Genomic DNA, 26,959 nt, shown 5'->3' with positions numbered 1-26,959 from the left:
GGAAGAGCCGATTCCAGAGTGGTTGGTGGAAGGGCGCACAATACTCCTGCCGAAAATAGGCAACTTAGCTGACCAGAAGAATTACAGGCCAATAACTTGTCTAAACACACTTTATAAGATATTCACAGCTATCCTAAATGACAGGATTGTTCGGGCAATTGAACCTGTGTGGCAAGAAATGTATGAACAACGAGGCTCAAAGAAAGGCGTAGCCGGATGTCGGGAGAACCTGCTCATCGATAGATGTGTCTGCAAAGATGCAGAATTCTACCAGCGTGACCTATCGATGGCCTGGATTGATTATTGGAAAGCTTTCGATTCGACCTCCCATAGACTTATCATCTGTCTTTTGGAAATCTTAAAGGTTCATCCGCAAATAGTTCGGTGTATAGAGAGATTGATGCCGCTTTGGAAAACCAGATTTCCTATCTCATCTGGAAAAAATCGTGTGACAACTGACAACGTCCCCTTTCAGAGAGGTGTCTTTCAGGGCGACACCATGAGCCCACTCCTCTTTTGCCTTACATTTTTGCCACTATCTCTAGCACTTCGCCATTCCGACGGGTACTTGTGCGGCAAAGCTGCAGATCGAAAGTACAAGGTCACTCATGTATTTTACATGGATGATCTAAAGATCTGTGCTAAAAACAGAGAGCAACTGCATCTAGCTCTGGGGATTGTCGAACGATATACTAAGGAAATTGGAATGGAATTTGGGTTAGACAAATGCGCCAAAGTGTATTTGAAGCGAGGAAAACTTTATGGCATCCCTGAAGATCCTGAGCTCGTTGATACAAGCGCTGTACGACACCTTTGCGCTGGAGAGACTTATACATACCTAGGCGTGCCAGAGCCGCATTCAGGATGTGAAATCTATAAAGGATACTCTCCGAAGCAGATACAAACGTCTCATCCGACAGATTGGGTCTTCCGAACAGTCGGTGAGGAACGCAGTATCTGCAACGAATATGCTTGCCGTCCCGGTACTACTCTATTCATTTGGAGTAGTTCCATGGACGAAGAACGAGCTCAGATCCCTTGATATCGGGACAAGAAAGGTTATGCACATGAACAAAAGCATGCATCTTAAGTCTTCCGTTCCGCGACTGTACATCTCACGCCGTCAATGGGGTTGCGGAATATTGAGTCTTGAATGTCTCAGGATTATTCTGGGTACAGAACATAGAGTTGCAAATGGAAGAGACCCTCTTCTTCAAGTGGTCAGAAATCACGAAGAAGTGGGCAAAGGAGCGTTTCTGTACAAAGCAGCGGAAGAGGCTGCTGAAACACTTGGAACGACCTACATTTAAAGGCACAATGCGGCACTGAGAGTGCTTTATTACCATCTCTGTCACTCTTACGGCATTAACCTTAATATCGCTCCTCTAAATGCTCCTAGGGAAATTGAGTCAATTGTCGAGAATGGGAAGTGCCGCATATACTGGAACTTTATATTCTCGACGATTGTTTCTGTTGCTCACTCGATGCCTGACATGGTTCTTCTAGACTTCGAGAAGCGAACCATTTTCGTTATCGAGTTTTCGGCACCAGCTGACAAAAACATCATAACCAAGGAGAATGAAAAGAAAGAGAGGTATCGAGACCTTATAAGGGAGTTGCAACAATTGTACCCGGAATATTCTGTTAAACTAATTGTCCTTATCATCGGCGCTCTTGGAGGTGCCAAGCTTTCACTTGCTAATGGCCTAAAAAGCATACCTGCGTGTCAACTATATGCTAAAACACTTGCTGGAAAAATGCAGAAGGCGGTTGTCCTTGGGTCGCTCCGTGTTCTTAGGGTGCACAAGACTTTTGCTGAATCGTCGACTTGAAGCTAACCTTGGCGTTGACCTCAAGGTTATTTCAAGGTCTACTTTTATTTTTCAAATGGAAACCTCTATTTTTGATACCGCCAATCGAAAGAACGGAAAATGTTACGTTCAGATATGCATCAAGGTCATGTGATGCGAAGACCCTCGAGGCCATTCCAGGGTCGTGTAAACTCAAACAAGGTCTAGACGGCTGATCAGCGAAAACATGCGTTTTCGAAAGAAATGTTTCTGACAAAAGTTTCAGGGTTTTGGACGAGTGTATGAATGTTGGCCTTGAAGCTAATCTTCGGGGTCATTCCAGGGCCATGTAAACTCAAACAAGGTCTAGACGGCTGATCAGCGAAAATATGCGTTTAAAAAAAAATGGCTAAACGTTATATCTGGATCCGGTCGACTAAGGCCAAATCCATTGTAGGTCTCATTAGTCCACTTAAAAACTCTATGTGGATTCGGCCCGCTAAGGCAAACTCCGTTGAGGGTATCGTCAATCCACAAAAAAGTTTGTACGTGGTTCCGGCCAGCTGAGGCGATATTGTGTCATCAGACCATAAACAAAAGTTCATATGTGGCTCCGGCCAGCTAAGGCAAGATGTTCTCATCAGACCACAACAAAAGTTCGTATGTGGATCCGGTCATTTAAGGCGAGATGTTCTCATCAGACCACAACATAATTTTGAAAAACTTTAAACGTTAAAGAAGTTTTTTCGTTCAAGTTAAAGAAGTGTTTTACCGTCGTATTTTACGCGGAATGAGAAAACTAGTAATCGGCTTCGTAGTGCGGTGGGGGCAGCACCTCGATCGGGCAGAAAATTTAATGTTCTATATATATATAGTTCCCCCACTCTCACACCGCGTAGCGCATCTACGTTTAAACTATTTTTGTGCTATCTCAATAGAGTACCCGACACGTACTAAGGGCCTTTTGTTAAGCTTTAGGAATAAAATTTCGAAATCGATTTTTTTAAATAGAATAAGCAAATTCATCAATTAAAAAAAACTGTTAATCATTTGAAGAAAAATTTAAAAAGGGAGTCGGATTTGTGACGGCCAACTACTGCAAATAACTGCCGGCCCGGTACGTGACGAATACCGTAGGACCATTACATGACCGTCACATCACTCTTAAAAGGACCCAAATCTCTCCGACTATCACTAGAGACGAAATCATTCAAATCGAGCCTGCAGATAGCCTTAAATGGGCCAGGCTATTTCGCTAGAGAATATTAGGAGATTTTCTATCGGAAGGATTGTACATGATTTTTCCATCCAGTTTTTATTCGACACATAATAACTGTCTTCGTGAAAACAAATATCAATTTAATACCATTTATGACCAGTTCTAAACAACATTTGGTCTTCTTTTGCTATCTCGGTAATAAGCGTTCAATTAAAAAAATTAAGAATTTGTATTCCTATGAATACGCGATTTTTCCTTCGTCTAAAAGTCCCGCAACGGGAACAGATAAAGTGCAAATGCTATTCCTCTTAGTCGACTTAGTGAAAATTAACGGATTCATTTATTTAACCTATTTTTCGTTATTAAATCTCTTCATAACTTATAAATTCAAAAAAATATCCAAATTTATATATATATATATATATTTATATTTTAATCATTTATTTAAACGTGTTAAAAAATGAATTACAGAAATCTATTCAAATGTGTAAATTAAAATAATTTTAATTCTAGAGAGGCAGATGTGAACTGATTAAAATTAAAATTTGAAAGCTTATATTCCTCATGAAGGAATTAAAACAATTTATTATACATGTTTGATTAACTGAATAGCAGGAATTAAATAATCTCAAAATATGAACAATTTAGGCGAATACAAGACATCTCTGTGAGATATGCCTATCAGTACAATTATAAGAAATTAAATATATTGAAAACACGTTCTCTTTTGGGGAATAGGAAACCATGCGGCGGTCGCTATTGAAATAGAAATGAATTAGTTTCCGATATTCTATTCTTATAATGACATTTTAGGCAGATGAATAAATCACGTATTCCAAAGAATCAAATAATCTTCACTTTTACGCTGAAATCTGCAAATATTAATTTTTCTCTATTCAAAGTCTATTACCGCGACGTACCTTGCAGCCTATACCCTGCTGATGAAAAAGCACTGAAAAACGACTGGTGAACGGCACGGGACCGCCAGTGCCTCTTCAGTGGCTGTTTGTGCTGATTTTTCAGCACCTAAACGGCACTGAGAAATGATGGGATGGTCATATAATGGTCCTATTGTATTTGTCACGTACCGGGCGGGCAGAGTTATTTACAGTTGTTGGTCGTCGCTAACCCGAGTCTCCCTGTTTAAATTTCTCTTCAAATTATTAACACTTTTTTAATTGATTAATTTTCTTATTATACTTATTTATAATTATAACTTATATATCAATATACAATTTTCCAGTTGAATTGAGAAATGTTGTCTGTTTGGCATATCTCATTCCATTTACGAGATACGTTATATTCATTCCAATATTAAGCATCCAAAAGAAAAAGTTACATATCTGAAATAATCGAAACCCGTAGATTTTGAATTTCTAACCTTCTTCTAGATAATTTCAAAATTTTACTTTTTGATATTTAATCCCTTTCAGCTGGTCTACTTGGTAGCCTAGTCGCCTTGTTATAGGCATACCGATTTTCACTAACACTATAGTATACACTGCTAACACACCTTTTCGAAGACCTCACAAACTAGATTTATTGGGTAAAAATAGCCTTTTAAAAATTTAAATTGACACATGAAGGGGAACTAAGGTATAGAAAACTAGCGGTACAGGCAGTGCTGAAGAAACAGCACTGAATCAGCACTGACCAGTGCCGTTTCATTGCTTTTTCAGTGCGTTTTCATCGGCAGGGTACCTGCATCATTTTTATAAAATGTGACCATCCGCGAAAAAGGGACCTAATGTGGAAAAAATCAACTTTTTAGTTTTTACTCAAATCGATAGCTTTTTATCTGCTCTGTCGTGTGAAAAAATATTTCGTCTATATCTGAAAAATTCGAATTGATATTAATCTGCAAAGCAGCCCCTTGCCTCGACCGTGCATATGTATGTTCTCTTACGATCCGGAGGAGAAATGTCGGTTAAACCTGGCGGACCGAAGGAACCGAACGGAGCCTCTATAAAGTACCCGTAAAGATTCCATTGGGTCCCCATTCGGTTCCTTTTTAAAAATTAAAAAAAACAGCAAGATTAACTTTTAAACTGTTGAAATTCGGATTCTACGTTAAATTTTCTATTAGAAACGCACGGAGTAATGGCAGTACTTTTTTTTGCAGCGTTAAAAAAAAATGTCATTAACTTCTGCTGAAGGTGACTTCAAGTGCATCCATAATAGCTCAAGTAGTATGTTGTGCGCGAAGTTAAAAAATAAAATTCTCTCTCACTTGCATCGCAGCGTCGTTGTCTGAGGATTCCACTGCGTTGCGCTAGCATCCAGATAAAATTTTTAAAGTTACCGACGGAACGCTTATTAACTGCTACTAAAAGAAGATGCACTTAAAGTTGCCTTCGGCCCATGTAAATGACAGGTATTTTATTTTTTTTTTAAGTTTTTAACGCTGAAAGAAAAAGTATTGCGATTACTCCGTGAGTTTCTTATGCAAATTTTGAAGTAGAATCTGAATTTCAACAATTTAAAAGTTGATTTTGCTAGTTTTTTTTTAGTTTTTCAAAAAGGAACCCAATGGGGTCTTCACGGGTACTTTGTGTAGCAATACTTCGTCGTGTGGTCAATCGGGTACAGTTCCCCCGGCTTTTTGTCCATAAAAATGAAAATGTTTAAAAACTAAATTCGTAGATGGTATAAAATATCATAACGGACGTCCCCGGATTCTTTTTTGAGGGATTATAAAAAAACTTATTGTGCTAAATAAAAATTGTATGCATTATTTTGAGGTTAGGTCGTTTTTCATTTCTGCCTTTCCGATAATTTGAAAATTATTGATGAAATAAACTTTTTTAATTGCCGGCAAACAAGGTTAGTTTCGGGAGAATAGTTACTATGTTTATTTGTAAGTCCAAAGTTTTCGGCCAAAATATTGTGTAGTTTGGAAGTAATGCTCGTAAAAATTGTAACACACATAACCTCGAAATATACACACGTTTTTAGCAAAATCAAAATATTTTTTTTTGAAAAGTAAAATCAAAAAATGTGTGCGGGGACGTCCGTTAGCATGTGCGCTATCATTTCCCAAATTTGCAAGATAAAATATTTATTATTCTAGAAAAAAAGCCGGGGGACCCTAAAACTGGTAAAATCGACAATTTTTTAAGTACCAAATGCCCTAAATGTAGCTGTAAGTTGCATAGTAAAGAATCTTTGTACCTTTAAAATCTTAACAATTTCAAGTTTTGAAGGAAATATTCGTAAAAAGTAATGGTAATTGTAATTAAAATGTTTGAGGGAATAATTTGGTAAAGTCAATGATAGGACTGATAAATGAGAAAATGGATTTAATATCGTCTAATATAATGTATATATTTATTTAAATTGAACCGAACATCATATATACATTTATACAGTTCAATAATTTATTTCTTTGCTGAATCTTGATAGCTTTTTTCTCGTTGGATTCAACCCCTAATAATTTTATACAAAAATTAAATATAAAGGAGATTTTGAATGAAATAATTATATTATTGCAAACCTCACTTCTAAAATGAGCAAACTATAAACTATTGTATTGTATATTTTCTCACGTGTACATCCTTTTGGATTTTTACATATATGTAATACCCTTATATACAGATATTATATTTTTTATAATCATTTAAAAAAATTATTCACAACTTAAAAACAAAATGACAAGCTAAGAATCAGTATTTGGTAACATCTCAGTCGTTCTCTTTTGCCTTTCCCCGAGAGCACAAGCTTACATTTTCCGTACTCAAAGTAATTCCACTTCTTTGGATTTAGATTCAAATTCTCGCATACCTGCAGAGCCCGAGAACTGGATTTCCCGCCATAGTCTTATACAAGTGACCTAGGAAGTTCCCTATATTCCTTCGAACCATCTATCTAACTCTTTCACCCATTGATTGTCAATTTGCTCCCTAGCTTTGTCACATATCCATATATGTTCCATATCTTCATCCTGTTCTCCACAGAACCTACACTCTACGTTTATATACCCTTTATTTCCTGATTTTCACATGTTCTCACAGCGCAACCTTGCTTATTGAATTTTATCCTTTAAAAGCAATTCCCTGATTTTCCAGTAACCTTCTCCTCCCTCCGGAATTTTCGACTTCTTGGACAGACTACAATCAGAAGAATCTTCGATTCTAGCCCCATTCTTCCGTAATTCTTTATCTTTCATCACTTCAATAACAGTTTTTAGTTTTTCTATAAAGTCATCTTCCCTCCCGCTTTCTCCTACCCAATCTCAAAGTTCTGATTCTCCCAATTCTGCCCAAGCCCTTTTTAAGCTTTTACCCCGCACAGAGGGATTGTTATTTTTGATCGATCTTAGCTCTTCCTTGAGGCAAATCCGTGGAAGTATGTGCCGTTCCATCTTTAAGACTTCAGCGATATACCTGCCAGCTCTATTTTTGACTCCTGACTTTGCAAGTAAGTCCATTAGATAAAGTCTCCTACTTAAACCGCCTATTTTTTCTCTGGTCATCACTCGCGAAGCTGCATTAGTCGCTTTCTGTATTTTTCCTACCATTTCCTACTATTTCTAAATTTTCCCTACTTACATACCCTTCTAAAAGTTTCAGCATTCCCATTGAGTCCTCTGGGAAGTCTCCGATCACTGCGAGATCATCCGCAAACTTCAGGGTATAGATTTTTGTTTTCCCTATCACTGACCCTCCCGTGTTTCCCCTTTCCCAAATCTCATCCATGTCGTCAATAAAAATATTAAACAGAGTAGGGCTCCGGGACATCCCTGTCTTACCCCTTGCCTGTTCTGAAGCTATTTGTAAATCCTTCTTCGGTCTATCATATCAAACGCCTTTTTAAAGTCTATGAACGCTACACATAATTTACCACTTTTCTTTTTAATCTTGTTATTAATCAAAGAATTTAAAACAAAGATATGGTCTCTTGTTGATCTTTTCTTTGTAAACCCCTCTTGGTTTTCCTTATAGAGGTCTTCTTTTTCTAGCCACCCCCTCATACGTTCGTCCATTATTGAGACAAAAATTTTATAACCTGTGTCTAGTAGCGATACCCCCCTGCAGTTTTCCATATCGCATTCACCCTCTCCTTTAAATATTGAGGCTATGTTTGCATTTTTCCATCCCTTTGCCATTTCGTCCGTTTTCCAAAAACCATTCAATACTTGATGACATTCTTCTGCCCAAACACTTGGTATCCCTCTTATAAATTCTATCGTTATGCCATCCTCCCCCGGAGCTTTTCCCTTTTTCATTTTGTTTACACTATTTACAAACTTTTCAAATGAAATCTCTATATTTAGGGGATTATCTTCCTCTATTCTACTAGAATTTCCAACATCTTTGGTCCTAGGTTCTACTTCTATTACTTTCTCTTTTTCGTTTCCTACTTTTTCATTCGCCCTCTCCTTAATGTTAAATTCTAAATTCTTTGTTGCTCCAAAAAGATTCTCAAAATGATTTTCCGAAAATTCTTTCCCTATCTCTGAGTGGCACACTCTTCATGAAATCATTTTTCTCTACCCTTTTTTTTAAATCGCTTCTTCTTGCCTATTTTACTAGTCATTCCTACTCTTCTTGCTGCTTCACAAACGCACTCTTTAAATCTTCCCCATCTTTCCTGCCATCCTTTCGACAGCTTAGTTTCTTCCCACAGCTTCCCCTTTTCCTTCTCGTATTCCTTTTCTTGTTTTCATCCCATACGAGACTTTCTAACACTTCTTTATTACTATTCTTACTTTTCTATCTTTTATACAATATGTTGGCTTGAAGCTCCTCTAATTCATCTATACCCTCCTCCCCGTCTATATTTCCCAGTTCTTGCTCTTCCCATATTCTCGCAATCCAATCACTCGCTACAACTAGATGCTCACCCCTTTTCCGCCCTTATTCTATTTTATTTTCTAAGGCCTTTTGTACATTTTTAATTACCACGTTGTTATACAATGACATAATTTTTACTTTTTTCCCATTCGCTATTATCGATTAACTCTCTAATATTAAATCATACTCCCATTCACACAAACTCACTCCCTTACTCCATATTTTCCTTAATCCCAGCAATTGCCCTCCCTTATCCCTACCTTGTTTCGTACCCCTCTCTGCTGGCTTTATAAATCATACATAGTCGGAATCCAATTTACTCTTGAACTCTTTCCAAGAATGTTCTTCTAACCAAGTGTCTTGAAAAATCACTAAGTCATAGTTGCTCGAAAAATCCCACGTCTTTCAAATATTGTTGGAACCTGCTATGTTCCATGAAACTGCTTTAATGCTTACTGCATCCACGAAATCGACGGATATCTATTTTTTGATCCTTCTCGTTCCAAATATATTTATTGTCCCCTATGGTCCATTTCTTGTAGCCGATATTTGCTGATAAGCCATTCTCTCGGGCCCTTTCTACCTCACTTTCTATCCATTCCAGTACCTGGCTTTCGCGTCGCGTCAAATCATCTTCAATTCTAATAGCTGTTTCTTATAGCCTGTGTTTACCATATTAGCCATAAGGCTTCTTTTTCTTTCCACGATGATAGCTTAGTCAGTGTACCCCCTCCTATTACTATGATATCCTCGATTATAATTACCACTCCGATCAGTCCCCATAATGTGTCTTGTATCCTTCTCTTCGCTTTTCTGCCACTAGTTTCTCCGAGCCTTCATATCAGACACCAATTTTTCCTATTTTGTCTTTCTCGCTCTCTTCTAGGTTCAAATTCCGCCGGTATGGTAGAATCGCCTGTGGGGCTGAGAACCTCCACTTCTTCGCTGTTGTTCCTGTTTTCCCTATCCTCGTTAGGAGAATTTAGAGTATTTCTTCCGTTGCTTGAATAAATGGTCCCTGATATTTGTGTTTCAAGCTGTTCAAGGCGGGTTTCCAATTCCCTTATCATATATTTCAGTAGCATATTCTTCTCCCGACACTTGATTTCTCTCCCTGGATTTCGCTAGAGCTGTCAATGCGGCTGCGTTCTGTCCTTCAATCTCCTCCAGATCTTTCAATTTTCGCTCAGAGTTTATTACTATATCCCGTTGTTCTATACTAATCTTGTATTCCCACCATTCATCTAGGATTTTTCTAAATTTTTTATGAATAAAGCAATCTATATTCCACTGATTGTCCTATTTACCATCATTCATGGCTAAATTCCCGAAACTTTGGCTCTTTCCTACCTTCCTATTAGTACCTTTACTTACGAAGTTTCGAAGCTTGCTGTAGATCTGCGTTTCTTTTTCCGGGAAGCTATTCGTGTGTTCTTCCTCGTTATCTGTTTGCCTTGTCTCGAAATCGGCCTGCTGCTTTTTATGTTCTGCTTGAGCTTGCAGCGGATAAACCGTCTCAAGTATTTCTCCTGTCCCCTTCTTCTGTTGGAATAACTTTATTTGGTAGTACTATTGCAAAATCTTCTGATGAACTATCACTTCTTCTACCCACTGGTGAGCGCACTACTTTCTCTCTTTTTTTTAAAAATTTCTGAATTTAGACTTCCATTAATTACTGATCTGCACTTGTTCCGGGGCAAAAAAATTTTAATTGACTGCCTCTGCCTCTCTTCGTATTCAAATCCTGCTAATTTGAATTTGAACTTTGAAACCCGTCCCGCGATCTTCCTTTCATGGAGGCCATTTTGTCGACAGTTTGCTGATCTGTCATAACCTCTATTTTCAGATCACCGATTTTTTTTGTAATTTTTGCGCTTTTATCCACGCGAAACACTGGATAACACTTCACGTAGCCATAAAAACAATTAACTAACTTTTTTTAACATTAACAGTCTTAAATTTGACGAGCAAACTTTATTTTTTACCGATTTCCCTTTTCCAAAGTCGCGTCGCGTACTCACTAGACCGTGCTTAGCAACAGAGTATAAACTATTAAACTCTATAAACAAACGTACCGTAAGTTTGACATATATGACGCAATCAAAGTAGGGAAAAACTGAAATTTTGTACATAACCATTTTTTACGCTTTAATAGCTGATTAGGAAAACTTTATATTGTCTTAACTGAATGTTTTGGGACTCATAGAATATAAGTAAATTGTTTATTATTCCATTTATTTGTTATAAACAAATTTGATGGAAAAATTGTCTAATTATTGATAAAATTTTTGTGGCGTGCTAAAAGTTCTTCACATTAATGTAGGAATGACATTTAATAACAAAACTAATTTAAAAGTTTATAATAAACATGGTTATAAAAAATGGTTGTGGAAAAATATTAGAATTTGAGATTTTTCAAATTATAATTTCCTTATATCACCAGAACGAGTTCAGGTATTCTTTAAAATAATAAATATTTAATAATATTTGATCAAATATAACGATTAAAATTTTTGTAAACAAATTTAAAATCGTGGCCCTTTCGCATAGAAAATTTTTTTGCACTGGAAATATTTTAAGCTGTTGGACGATTAACTGCTAGTCACAAAAATATTAGAAAAGTTAACCATAACCACTGTTATTAACAATTCTTGTGACAAAATATTTGAGTTTAAGGTTCTATCAAATTTAAATTTTCTTTGATGGCCAAGTCGGCGGATTATTGTCAAAAGATTTTTTATTGAGTGAATCTTAGCATGCGGTGTTATGATTCATTCTCAATTTATTGCGATTGTAAACCAGACTTTTTCCAAGTGAAACTGCCAACATTTGGATTTTATTCATGTAAATTGTTTAGAAACATTTAAGTTGTTATATTTTTATAAATATTATCAAAGATACATTTTTTAGAAATATCCGTAGCCATTGTAGCGATTAAAGAAAATTAAAATTGTTATAAAACCTTAAATTTAAAGATTTTGTCACAAGAATTTGTTAATAAAAGTGGTTATTGTTAACTGCTTAAATAATTTTGTGACTAGCAGTCATTCGTCCAACAGCTTAAAACATTTCCAGTGCAAACAAATTTTTCTACGCGAAAGGGCCTCAATATTGAATTTATTTACAAACATTTTAATTGTTACATTTTATCAAATATTATAAAATATTCATAATGTTAAGGAATACCTCAAGTCGTTCTGGCGATATAAGGAAATTATAATTTGAAAAATCTCAAATTCTAAAATTTGACTCCACAAATTGTTTATCAGAATGGTTATTATAAACTTTTGAATTAGTTTTGGTATTAAATGTCATCCCTACATTGATGTGAAGCACGAGAAACAAAAAAATGTTTACCGATAATAAGACTATTTGTCAAATTGTTCATCAAATTTGTTTATAACAATTTCATGGAATGAAAAACAAATTATTTGTGTTTTATGAGTCCCTAAACATTCATTTAAGACAATATAAAGTTTATTCAAGCGTAAAAAATGGTTATCTAAAAAATTTCAGTTTTTCCCTACTTTTAGTGGAAAAATTATTAATAAATAAATAGAGGAGACAAAAGTTCGGAGCGTCAAGCTGAATGAAAAAAGTGAATTTCCCCCCACTGTGCGTCATATACATGGTACGTTTGCTTATGGAGTTTAATAGATTATAATCTGATCATTTTAGAAACGAGTTTTACAATAATGTAATTAACTATTTAATTCAAAATCTCCTCTAAATTTAAATTTTGTAATGAATGTATTAGTGGTTGAATGCAACGAGAAAAAATCTTTCAAGATTAAGCAACAAATAAATGATTGAACTGTATAAATGTATATATGATGTTTGGTTCCATATAAATAAATATATGCATTATGTTAAATAATATTAAATCCATTCAATCCATTGAGTTTGTGAATATGGTTAAACAAAGTTTTATGTGAAAAAGTTAACCAGTTTCGTGAAAATTCACCTAGGATTCTGACGCAAAAATTTCGCAGGTCCTGAAAATAGGTCAAATGAAAATGTGCTTTCGAGATACGTGGATACTGAATGGAAATTAAACGTTTTTGATCCAAACAAGTTTTTTCAAATTATTTTTAACCGAAAAGAATCTTTGAGTATACACTAAAAATTCTTTGGGTCAAAGAATCTCAAAGAAATTCTTCGCAGGCACTGGTAGATATTTTTAAAGGTCCGGGAAGCTCCTTTGAACGGTCTGAAGGCTTTAAAATATCCTTGCCGAAATTGAAATAAGAATTCCATCATAAATAACAAGCAGAGAGGCGATGTCAATAGAGTAGCCGACACTCAAGGGTCCTTTGTTAAGCTTTAGAATTAAAATTTAGAAGTAGATTTTTTTAATTTCATAGTTAACAGCCTAAAACATAATCATTCGGAATCTACGGGTTTCGATGACTTCAGATATCTATCTTTTATTTTAATGCTTAAAATAGGAATTAATAGAACGTTTCTCGTAAATGGAATGAGATACGCCAAAAAAGACAACAGTTTTGAATTCAACTAGAAAATTTTATATCAGTATATAAGTTATAATTATAAATCAGTATAATGAGAAAATTCATCAATTAAAAAAAGTGTTAATAATTTGAAGAGAAATTTAAAAAGGGAGAGCGGATTAGCCACGACCAACTACTGTAAATAACTCTGCCCGCCCGGTACGTGACGAATACAAAAAGAACATTATATTACCGTCGCAACATTCTTAAAACGACCAATAAAAGGATCTTGAAAAGGACCCAAATCTCTCAAACTATCGCCGAGACTATTTTGTTTTAAATCGACTTTGTTTATATATTCAAATGGGCCAAGCTATTTCGCTAAAGAAAACTCAGAGATTTCTTTCGGTAGGGTACTTTTTCAGAAATACATGCATTATTTTGCCAGCAGTTACAAGTCGAATTTTTCAAGAAATCTGCAGTATCACCAGATAATTCCAGAAATTCCTAATGTCTTTTGAGACTAGATGGGGTTATGAGTTATGCAATTGGCTTCAAGGACATCTACATATCTAAGGCTCGTTCCTGGTGAGGGTGGGCCATGGGGGAATTACCTAAAATTCGTAATAAGTAGGTAATTAAGCTTAATTGAAGTATCAATTTTAACGGTGAATTGACCGCAAAATCCATAAATAGATAGGCAATTCGGTCCAGTTTATCGTTCCGCTGATAATTTAATTTTATCTTTCCACCATGAAGGTAATTCTTAATCTAAACTTAAGAATAAACTCAGGGCGAAATGACCACATAGTCCGTTAGTGGCCAATCATCGGCTAGCAGTCAGCCATTCTTTATCGGCCTCCAGTCCTGAGGTTCGGATTCGACACGTGATAGACTTCACGCCTAACGAACGGTCTATTGGCGGGGAGGAACGAAGGAAGTCTGGAGAAGCGAGGACAGCGAGGCAAAACAGTGGACCGTGTGATCATCCGTCTCCTATGACCGCAGAGACTCCAATTCTAATTTTCGCGCGTTAGCCTCTTTCTCTTTCCCCCTTATTTCGTAAGTCACTCTCCTCTTGCGGTGATCGACACGCCGAGTACGCGTCTCAGTCAGTATTACTTTGGATCATGATCTATCGCTTTAGCTATTTTCTTTGAGGTAGGAATTGAATCCTTTTTCATAGTGGTTCAGCCAGGCTTCTTCTCTTTTCGTATACTCTATAGACTTTCTGGTAACTCCTTGGCTGGATTGCTATGTGTAATGAATAAAATAGAATAATGGAGTGTCGGCCAGTAATTCTCTCGTCGTCTAGTGTTTCGCCTGGCTATTTTAGTGCCATGTTGAGTGACTTGTGGATTATAACCGTTTTATTTCGTCCGTTTTTATTATGTGAGTATCGTGTATAACCTCTCTCTCGACCCTTTTCTCCTATAACTTCCCTACCTCGACATAACCTCTACTCTAGCACTGTAAACCGTTCCGAACCGAACTTGTGCATAATTAAAGGCACCTCGAAAGTCGATTCGAAAGAAATTCGAAGAGGCCAGTTTGAATCGGGGAAAAACGATTCGAAGTGAGCAATTCGAAAGTCTTTCGAATCAGCACTCGACGCCCTCAACTCGAATCGAAAAAAACCGATTCGAAGTGGGCAGTTCGAAAGTCTTTCGAACCGACGTTCGACGTGTTCAGTTTTTCGATTGGAATTCCCATTTCAACTGACTATGTATATATACAGTGAAACCTCGATAATTCGAACCTCCATAATTCGAATTTTCGATAATTTGAACTTTTTATTGGCCCCGGCTGAAACCTGATGTTTCCCATGTTAATATTTCTCGATAATTCGAAGTTTGATAATTCGAATTTCTCGATAATTCGAAAAAAATTGTGTGCCATGCCGTGATGATAACCTCCATAATTCGAAGTACAGTCTGTCAAAATGTTCACGTTTGATTATGATTTTTTTGGCATTATAATATTGAATGGAAAAACATTTTCACACTTCCCGCATCGATTGTACTTCAAGGGAAATTCATAATACGTTCTATGGGACGTATAATAAACGTATAAACGAATTATGTGCATGTTTACTCTTATGTTCGATAATTCGAAGTTTTTTTCGGTCCGGGGCACTTATCGACGTTTCCCTACTTATTTCTCGCTGTGCCAGTATGGTGAAAGTTTGTTTCTTTGGTTGTAAAAATACTCTTCTAGGGTATTTCAGATTCAAAGAAAAATTATTCAGAAGATTTGGTGTTATTTGTGTAGATATTGATAGAGAAAGGGAAGCTTCCAGTGTAATAAAATCAAATTTTACTACTAAAATTAATTTATTCAACTATCAATATCCTTTGACTGTAAGCTTAAACAATGAAAATCTAGCATTAATATTTTTATGAAGTTCCAATATTTTTATGTATCATTTTAATTTTTTTGCAGGCAATATTGAAGTTTTATTTTTTCAAGCATTATTTCTTTTTAAGATATATCAATATGCTAGATTTATTAATAATGAACAAAAAAGTTTGAATGATGATAGTCGAAATTCATCTTTTGATTTTTTTCAACTTTGTTGAATAATAAGGTGTATTTTTTGTGATATGCACTTCTGCTGGTTCAACTGAAATATAGTGCCCTATATTAATTTTTAATTTTAATTGAATCTTCATAAGTAAATCAGCTTTTAAGGTTCAAGAATTAAATTGTTTCAAAAGTTGAAGTGTTTAAAAATGAAGAAAAATAAGTAGTATTAGGTTATCAAATGTAATTACAATTTTAGAGTAAGTAAACGTTGTTTAACGGACAAAGTTAATAAATTGAAACAATAAAATTAAATAAGTAAAGAAATCTGCCCACTTGGCGGGCAAATTCTCATCGCGCACTACGCGCGCGGCTCGCTAGTTTGAGCCCGAATATTCATAGTATTCAAACTGACGAACAATTTATCCAAATCAATTTTTTATGTAAAACCAAAATTTAACAGAGTTATAGCATTTACAAAATTCCAAAAAACACACGAAAATCAACATTTTAAGCCAAATAACGCACGATATGAAAAAAGTCAATTTGAGAAAAATGTTTCTTTTTTAATGCCCTACAAGATTGTTCAGAAAAAGAGTGGTTGGTTTCGTCCTTAAAGGAGTGCCACAAATTGGGAAGAAAAATGACTTGTTTGTTTCAGAATAACGTACAGCCCACAAATCTTCACCGATTTCGACCAAAAAAAAATTGGTAAAAAAGCTAATAAGATTTTTAAGAGAGTTGTCTAGCCTGCTTTTTGAATTAGGTTTTCAATTTTTTATAAATAAACAAATATGACGAAGAAATTGTCTTTTTTCTATTTTACGTTTCCGGTGCTCGTCAATAACAGGGTAATGGTTGAAATCGCTTAAGTTGCATAAAATAGCATTTGTTAAAGATATTCCAATATTGGACAATGTACAAAAAATTTCATTATCAAGAAATTATTTGTTAAAAATTTTTTTTCTACGACTGTCGATAAATACATGTTCTTTCAAGTAATGTTGCATGAAATTGGAATCGAAACAATATTATATAAAAAATGTCATTTCTGATTTTTTGAACAAATTAAAAAAATGCATTATTTGGGCACCTGTGGACACATTATTCGACCATCTGGCGATGGATTTTTTTTTTGATATCCTAATTAAAACTGTTGACATAGAAAAAAACACGGATTTTTCTGTAGACAAATGTCTAATTAATGCATTTTTTCATTAAATTTGTTTAAAGAAATAATAAAATTCATCAACTTATTATGAACTTCGCTGGAATCATCATGAACTTCCCAATTAAAAGACTGAAATCGAAGCAAAACGAATTTTCCCGTCCACAGATGCCTGAATAATGCATTTAAAAAAATTTAATTTGTTTAAAAGATTATAATATTAATAAGAAAATGATCAATTTTGCTGCAAATATCATAAAGTTCCGAATTAAAAAAATGTACATCGAAAAAAACGACTTTTTCTATCGAGAAATGCCTGATTACTGCATTTGTTCATAAAATTTATTGCAATATAACTAGAAAAAACGTATGATTATGGAAAATCATAGAAAACATTTTTTCAACAAATAATTTGTTTATAAAATGTTTTGTTGTTTAATAATATACATAATATTGGAGCAGCCTTAGCTAATATGGATCTACTGAGTACTCATGTATGATGTTACACGTACCAGGTGGGAACGATGACCTTGTTGGTCACTCTTTTTTCTTATAATGATGTGCACGATCTCTACTGTCCCATTAGGAGTAGAGTACTTTATATAACTCTCTATTCTTATATTTTTCCCAACGATTCAGCATCACTCTGCAACAATTGCAGATGATGTTAGGAACCCACTTGTTTATTTCTAGCTCATCAATTTTCGAGCCAAAAATATCATTAAAAGTTTTACGGATGTCGTCATCGATGTTTTTCCGCAAAGAACTTACTTCGAACTTTGAGCAAATATAGCAAAATACGTTATAGTCTTAATCACAGGTATGTGATTGCGAGACGACTTTGCCCTTTTTCCTTGTATCGTTGAACCCTACATTAGCCAATTCACCAACCAATGGAGAGCTGCGGTCGCATGATGACAACGCCTGCGGGCCCGCTTTCTCACCCTGCCTATCCGCCGATTCTGGGTTTCCCAATTCCTGTCTCGTAAAACGTTTTCCACCTGTGCCTGCCATGACGGCATCAACGCCGTAATCCAGGGAGTTAGCCGGATAATAAAACTGCTCCGTTACCCGCCGTCAACACGTGGAGGTACCCTGGATGCAGACACAGACGAGACACTGCTGTAGATATAAATGTAGCTTTAATGCGGAAAAATATCAAACATGTCTCGAAATTATGGGGTTCAATATACTAGGTGTAACAATTGAATTGGGATTTAATAATAAAATAATCCAGGCTGTGTCTGCAGCCTGACACAATCGGTGAAACAGACTTCAGATACAGGTTCAGCGACATCGCAAACATAAAATTAACAATGTCAGACACCCAGGCAAAACACCTTTTTTTGGCTGCGAGGCTCCGACACTTTTGGAAGTTATATTGTAAGCCTCTCGGTATGGGGTAAAATAGACATTGAAATCGGCTTCAGCGACCCAAAAAACATATAATGTACATGGTTAGGCACTCCGGCCAGCATTACTTTTCATTTTAGGGTGTCTGTGAAGACCTTTTGAGGTTATGTCGAAAACCTTACGCGTTGGGGTAAAATGAACTTCGGATTCGGTTTCAGCGACTAAAAAAAGATATAATCAACATGGTCTCATCCCTAGGTCAGAAAATTTTGTTTTGTGTGGCTGTGTAATTAACTGATATTAATGACTAATCATTATAAACTATATTATTAACTAGTAATTATTGACTAAATAATTATATATTAAAAGAAATTATTTGTTAACCATTAGTGATTAATTAATAGCCAATTTAGCAAATAATTTCTGATGTTTACTTCTTTTTGTTGGCCCCCTCCCCACATATTTTTGTAGTAGCATCGACAGCTTCGTGTTTTCCTAACGGACTTACCTCTTAGACCTTTTATTGTCATTGTTTGTTTAACTCTCTCGTTCCTTATCTCGAACTCTACTTCGGCGGCCATCCTACCTTATTATTATATTTATAATTATTTTAACGACCCCTCCCCTTTTTGTAATGGAATTCACAGGCCTGTTAATAATTGACTTACAGATTCTCTTAAAAGTAAGTCTTTATGAATGTTTGGTAGATTCTTTGTTAACTATTGTTAGTTTTATTGCCTACCTTCGGTTAGTTTCTTAAATTTTCACTTTATTATACAGTTTTTGTTCTAATTACATGTTTTCTCGTACTACAGCAGTGTCATTTCCGTCTAATGTTCGATATTGCCTTTTTAAAAATATTTTCTTCTTATTATATGCACGTTCTATTATAAGCTATCTTTCTATAATTCCTTCAAACACCCCCTCGCCCCTCTAATTAAGAACTGAGCTAGTTAATCCTAAGGGATTTTTGTGATTTTAACTTATCATTATCGTATATCGTGGTTCTCGCATTTTTATCGTTCTCTTAAAATTTGGGTTAAGCTGCCCGAAAGGCTTTAGGATTTATCAAGGCTTAATTCAGGTGTTAAAGAGTTTTATTTTCGCGTGTCAATTCTGTGTAATTTCCACCTAAGTATACCTCGACCGCATTTGATGTCAAGAAGTTTATAGCGATATGTGTACAGCGTGTCATACGCACGCTGAGTATCTAAAACACATGCTATCGCTGTGTCCCAACCACGCGGGATCTAAGTATCACTACAGACATAATGCGGCTCTAAGAGTGCTTTATTACTAGCTTTGTCGCTCTTACGGTGTGTGCCGCGACCCTGCCCTGCCGAACGCGCCGAGGAAGATACAGTCAATTGTAACCTTAAAGCCATACCAGCGTGCCAAAAATATGTCAAGGCACTTGCGAGATGCATACATCAATCTGTCATCTTTGGATTGCTTCGTCTCCTCAACAAATACGAGGGTTTCGTCGGCCTGTTGATGTGATTTCATCGTGCCCTGTAAAGACCTATCTCATGGTCGTGTGGTCGTGAGACGTGGCCATAAGTGTGATTTACCGCTGTTCTACTGAGAGGCAGTGTTATTTTTATACAGCGGTTGCTCCGAGTAGGACAATGCGGTGGTTAATTAACCCTTTCTTAATTATATTATTATTACCGAAGGGCCTATGACAAAGCCACCAAACGCGTCTTCGCGTTGCGGATAGAGGGTGCCTGTACCAAGGGTTTCTGCTGAATATGGTTACAAAAATAAATAGGCAGTCGTGGACAATTATCCAGGGGTGGTCCCGAAGAAATTAACCCCCGAGCGGTGGTGTGAAAACCGTGCCGAAATCTGAATGGCATCTGGGTGAAGTGTCTATAACGGTGACTCTGGGATACCAGGAGACCTCTCAGAGTACGTAGCCTTATCCTTTCATGCGGGGCTCTACAAGGATGGACGAACCCCTTTCCCTAGCTTCTCGTGGGAACAACAATGACAACACCAAGCATAGTTGTAGTAAGTGCGGTTCAAAACAACAGAACGCGCAGGGCTCCCGACAATGCGTCGGCCAACAATGCCGACCAATCTAGAGCTGGGGGAGCCAATGAAAATGGATTCAATGCGATGGATCGGCGGGATCTCGCGACCTTTGGGTGGACGGAGCGACTGAATCACGATTTGCTAGAGTGCTACGATGCGAGTGTGGCCCTTGAACGGGGTTACGTGGGACGGCTGCATGCTCTGTGGTGCGAGAAACACCCGGAGCTATCGCACTTTTCGCAGCAACGTCTGCGAAACCATGCTGAACTACTCCGAAAGGAGGCTATGTAAGCGGAACGCCTACTCTACCACAGCTAGAAGAAGCCGGCAACAGAAAGAGAGGCGACACTAAGACCAACCGCGGGCAGGCATCCAATAGAGGAAGAGCGATGCTTTACGCCCCGGAGAAACATCAACACCAAGGTTTCTCTCAAGCCTAGAGATCTGGCTGAAATGGATGACGAGCTTCGTGGACATTTTTCCGGAGAATCTGACCTCTGGGCTATCAATTATTATGTGTATAATGCAGCGAGAGCTTTGGCCGAAGCGAACCGTAAAACAAATCCAACGGTTGATCATAAGACCAAAAGACGAATGCATCAACTTGCCATAAAGATAGGCTGGGCAAGACAGTACGCGTCCCGCATTCAGTGTGTGATTGACTACATCACATCTGGCAGGAATTTTACCGCCAAGGTTTGAAAGTTCGCGCGCGAACTCTGGACCCGTTATCACACACTTAACAAGTCAAAGCTGCCGACCATCAGGCAGCATATTGTTAAGAGAATACGGATACTATCTGACGCTAAGAGAAGTCTAGAGCCGCGCGAGAGGTGGGTTAGTGAAAATCAACAGTTTTTCTCTGACCCATCTCGACTCTCCCAAGACCCTCAGGTTACTTCTTCAACCCATCAGCATTTGGCCCGTATTTTCACCTCACATTTAAAGTCGGAAGAGCCGATTCCGGAGTGGTTGGTGGAAGGGCGCACAATACTCTTCCCGAAAATAGGCAACTTAGCTGACCCGAAGAATTACAGGCTAATAACTTGTCTGAACACACTTTATAAGATATTCACAGCTATCCTAAATGATAGGATTGTTTGGGCAATTGAACCTGTGTGGCAAGAAATGTATGAACAACGAGGCTCAAAGAAAGGCGCAGCCTAATGTCGGGAAAACCTGCTCATCGATAGATATGTCTGTAAAGATGCAGCATTCTACCGGCGTGACCTATCGATGGCCTGGATTGATTATCGGAAAGCTTTCGATTTGACCTCCCATAAACTGATCATCTGTCTTTTGGAAATCTTAAAGGTTCATCCGCAAATAGTTCGGTGCATAGAGAGATTGATGCCACTTTGGAAAACCAGATTCATTATCTCATCTGGAAAAAATCGTGAGACAACTAACAAGGTCACCTTTCAGAGAGGTGTCTTTCAGAGCGACACAGTGAGTCCACTCCTCTTTCGCCTTACATTATTGCCACTATCTCTAGCACTTCGCCATTCCGACGGGTACTTGTGCGGCAAACCTCCAGATCGAAAGTACAAGGTCACTCATGTATTTTACATGCACGATCTTAAGATCTATGCTAAAAACAAAGAGCAACTACATCTAGCTCTAGGGATTGTCGAGCGATATACTGAGGAAATTGGAATAGAATTTGGGTTAGACAAATGCGCCAAGGTTTATTTGAAGCGAGGAAAACTTAATGGCATCCCTGAAGATCCTGAGCTCGTTGATAGAAGCGCCATACGACACCTTTGCGCTGGAGAGACTTATACATACCTGGGCGGGCCACATAGCCGCATTCGGGATGTGACATCTATAAAGGATACTCTCCGAAGCAGACACAAACGTCTCATCCAACAGATTTGGTCTTCCGAACTGTCGGCGAGGAACAAAGTATCTGCAACGAACATGCTTGCCGCCCCGGTAGTACTCTATTCATTTGGAGTAGTACCATGGACGAAGAACGAGCTCAGATCCCTTGATATCATGAACAAAAGCATGATGAACAAAAGCATGCATCTTAAGTCTTCCGTTCCGCGACTGTACATCTCACGCCGTCAATGGGGTCGCGGGATATTGAGTCTTGAATGTCCTCACAACAGGGTTATTCTGGGCACAGCATATAGAGTTGCAAATGGAAGAGACCCTCTTCTTAAAATGGTCAGGAATCATGAAGAAGTGGGCAAAGGAGCGTTTCTGTGCAAAGCAGTGGAGGAGTCTGCTGAAACACTCGGACTTGACTTCAGTATTAGGCGTGAGCAAAATGCATCAAATCTTATCTATCTCGAGTACTCACTCCTGAAATCCCGGATTAAGAAAGCACAAGAGCAAAACTTTCGTTAACAGCTCCTCGTTAAGAGGATGCACGGTATCTTTCACAGAAATGTGAAGGATCAGTCAATGTCTTGTGAGCTAACGTTTGCTTTCCTTAAATCGCCTGTATTGAAGTCTGGTACGGAGGGTTTCATTTTTGCATGCCAAGACGGTGTCATTTCCACCTTGACGTACCGTCGCCACATTTGGAGCCAAGACATTCCTGAGGATGGCTGCAGGGCGTGCCATGCACACCCCGAGCATTTAGTTCACATACTGTCTAGTTGTCCAACTCACGCGGGAACGACCCACATTCAAAGGCACAATGCGGCACTAAGAGTACTTTATTATATATATATAATATATATATATATAATTAAAAATTTGTTTCAAGAATAACCGCAGGATTTCGCCGGGAGCGGGTGTTTATCTGAAAAACTGCACCCGATCCCAGCGAAATCGCGGTAAATTTTCAGCCATAACCACGTCTCACGACCGTGAGATAATTTGCAATCAATTTTATGAAGCCAGTCTGCATATATTAAACTGGCCATTCCAAATTTCTCATTATTCTTGTGAATTATATCAGTATCACCATTTTTGCTCTTCTTTCTACCATGATAAATGGCCACATGCAATCGGCTAAGTTATATATATATGAATTTTTTAAAGGCTGTTACTTAAATAGTACCGTACTATGAGTTACAGAGGTTTTAATCACGGCTGTGTCTATAATATCCTTCAAATTATGGAGGAATATTAACATAGGAAACGGATTGCATGTTGATGGCGGTAGTGAGAACGTGTTCGCTGACAGGAGGGAAAGTTTTTTTACAGAGCTTGTTTGAAAGGTTTGACTAGAGTGTGAGGGTGGAACCCAGCAGGTGAGTAAGGGTCTGTGGGGTGAGTTAGTGTGTGACAAAATGAATATTCAGACGGAGTTGAGGTGGGGTTTGGTGAATTAGGAAAAGTGAGCTTAGGCTGTCGAGACGATGTTGCGGACAGGATTTTGGGCTTACCAGCAGGTCAAGGGTGGTATTCGTGTTTTAAGGAGAGGTTAAAGGAGGGACATCTGAGGGTTGCACTAGGTGCTGTATGGAGAAGTCACCGTAACCGTTGAAAGCGTAGTGAGAGATAGTGATTTTAGTGAAAATCTTGAGAAGATACCTAACTAAGAATAGCTGAGAGTTAAACGCAGAAATGTGCAGGGTTACGGTGTTCAGGAAAGGTGGTGGAAGGGATAACGGAGTTGAGTGGAAGTGGAAGAGAAAGGCGGTAAAGGCGGAGGTGAAAGTATTTGTGTACCTGGACTCGCTCTTGCGGAGTCATGGGGGTTGGGAAAGAATTGTTCGCAGATGATATTGGAAGGATACAATTGTTCGATTTGCTAGTTATAAGTGTCTTATTTTATGGAGTGGAGGTGCGGAAGGAAAGCGAGGAGCTAAATAAGATACAGGAGATTTATTTAAAGTGGACACTAGGGTTGGCAAGGAATACGCCTAACTCTATTGTCAAGAAGGAGACGGGGAAAATAAGTTTAAGAATTATACTGAGAAGTTGAGCGTATTGATATGAAGAGACATTTTTGAAAGAGGCAGAGAGTAAGTCTGCCAGGGAGTATTGGTGGGAGAAGGAGAACAGGAAAGGGTGGGAAGATGGAGATTGAAAGGGAAAGATAGTTTAGAACGGATGGACTGCAGATAGATGAAGTGAGAAGGATGCGCGTGGAAGGAAGTTAAACGAGATGGTTAAAAAGATCGGCTTGGAGAGAGAGAGAGGTCAGTAGGGGAGGAGAGAATAAAAAAGGTTAAGATTTAACACGAACTATGGGTGGATTATGCCAATGGAGAGAGCGCAATATTTGTGTCAGGAAGAAGAGACAGAAAGTCAGGACCTTATAGCGAGGATGAGATGTGGGTGCATGGAGGATTTAAATAGCTTATGTCTCTCTAAGGAGAAGAGGATGTGTGCATTGTGCGGGAAGGAGGACGCAAGAGTGGAACGCTGGTTGTAGGAGTGTGAGGAGGTTGCAAAGAGTTGGATAAGCATGGAGGTATTGATGAAAGAAAGGGGGGACAAAAGGGCTATAGCGTGGGTAAAGGGGTGGTAGGATAAGATGGAGAGGAAGAGAAGGAATGAGGAAGAGAAGGAATGAGGAAGAAGAGCGGAGAAGGAAAGATTGTAAATAGGAGAAAAAATAGATACCAGTGTTTATTTAATGTTTGTACGACAGAGGTCTCTGTATTGTGCGGTTGATAAGTAGAAGAACTACTATATCATAATCAATTTTTATTACGCGAAATTAATTGAAAACGCGAGAAAAATAAGTTCTAAAAAATTCACTTAAAAAAAAAATTTCCTTAATTTCGATCGAAATTATTTTTCATAGATGTTATTATTTTAAGGCTAGTTGTTAAATTCAAGTTTTTGAAACAGAGTTTTGGTTAGACTGGTTAATTAGAAAGAATATTATTTTAGAGGCTTAATACGAGTGGTTATTTGATGTTTGTAGGACAGATGTCTTTGTATTGTACGCTTGATAAGTAGAAGAACTACTATATTATAATCAATTTTTATCACGCGAAATTAATTGAAAACGCGAGAAAAATAAGTTCTAAAAATAAAATAACCACTGGTATTAGGCCTCTAAAATAATATTTTATCTAATTAACCAGTCTAACCGAAACTCTGTTTCCATAACTCTGTTTCAAAAACTTGAATATAAGTATTAAGGATTAGCCGTGGATGCAAAGTTTAGCAATGCGAGACAAAGCGAGAAAGTAACGGGCGAAACGAGGAAGGCAAGGCTATAATAGCGAGCTGTCTTTGAGATAAGGTGTGGATGGATGTTAGTTTTTACGAGTTAATTGTAAGAAAATGCAGTAAAGAAAATGGAAGTGTTAGCAAGTCAAATTTTTAAGGCCAGCAGACTGAAAAATAAACGTTTATGTATATTAACATCGGGAATATCGAGTTTTATCCGGGGCTGAAAAAAGTTCAAAAGTAGGTTAACAACCACCGTAGGGTCCCACAAGAAGCAACTGCGATCTATGCAAATCACACCGGCCCCTAGCATATTCGAGTTAAATCACATCAATGGCGACGTCTCATGGCGGTGAGATAGGTGGGCATAAAACACGATGAAATCACAATGGGAGGCTGGTGAAACCCTCTTGTGTATTGAGAACGCGGATCGACCCAAAGACGCCAGCTTTCTGCTTTTATCTCGCAAGTGCCTTAGCGTGTTTTTGGCTGGCAGGCATGGCTTAGGAACCAGTGTTAGTTTCGCACTTCCGAGAGCACCGATCACAAAGACCACAATTCGAACCGAATATTCTGGCAACAGTCGATGCGGCTCCCTTTTAAGTCTTGATATCTCTCCTCCTTTTCCTTCTCCTTGGCAGTGATGTTGTAGCCTTCGACAAATGAGCCAATGCCAATATAAACACCTTTAAAACTGCTTTCAAATTTAGAAGGAAAAATATCAAAAAGCCGATTCCAGAAATTCCGAATAAGAAATTTTCTTTAAATTATAACGATGCAACCTAGAGGACTCCAATTTCTGATAAAATCAGACAAATACTTGTTTGGTGATTCTGTTTGTTTGGAGCAATTAACGAATTCAACGAAAGTATTGCATGACTAGAAAAAGGGCTATGATCAACAAAGAGGGGGGTTCTGGGCCCTAAGGAAATCTCGATTTCAGTATCAGCAACATGGAGAGGTTCTGCAAACCTACACAACGTGGAATCTGAGAAATAAGATGTTTTTGCGCTATGTGAGGATTTTTTTTCAACATTATTTTCTCGGAAAATAAAAAAAATGTGTTGCTCTTATTTTAAAACTGAAGATCGTTTTAAGAAATTTAAAAAATCGCACATAACTCTATATGAAAGTTTTTTAAATGATCCCATGAAAAATCTGGAAGAGCTTTAATTTCAGAAATTCTAAATAAATTAAAATAAGGTAGCTTAAATATTAATAGCGTGAGTGGGCAAGAATTGGATATTTCATACAGCTGCAAAAATATTGTATGCAGCATGGCATGGGAGAAAGGTGATTAAATCGTGAAGTTTCCTCCTCTTTATCGCTCGATACATAATATACTACTTTACCCTGCCAAAACATTATTCCTGTTTAGTTCACGATAAAATTAATTCTTTAGAGTGTCTAGCGGATCGGAAAACCGAGAGTACCAAAAAACCTACAGTCTGTCAAGTTAAAGCGTGGGTGGCTTTACTCGCAGTCGGTAAGGTGTATCGACATGATTTTGGTGTCAAAATATTAAGAAGAGCTCCCTC

The 26,959-nt window shown here is 37.5% G+C and overlaps 1 protein-coding gene across 2 annotated transcripts in view; it reads left to right on the top strand.

The window, feature by feature from the left end:
• Positions 1-26,959, top strand: part of LOC117179446 (divergent protein kinase domain 2A) — a 53,438-nt gene that overhangs the window by 10,011 nt on the left and 16,468 nt on the right. The window lies entirely within an intron of this gene.

Source organism: Belonocnema kinseyi, chromosome 9, assembly GCF_010883055.1.
Source record: "Belonocnema kinseyi isolate 2016_QV_RU_SX_M_011 chromosome 9, B_treatae_v1, whole genome shotgun sequence".
Lineage (NCBI taxonomy): Eukaryota > Metazoa > Arthropoda > Insecta > Hymenoptera > Cynipidae > Belonocnema > Belonocnema kinseyi.
This window is presented reverse-complemented; position numbering and strand designations above follow the sequence as displayed.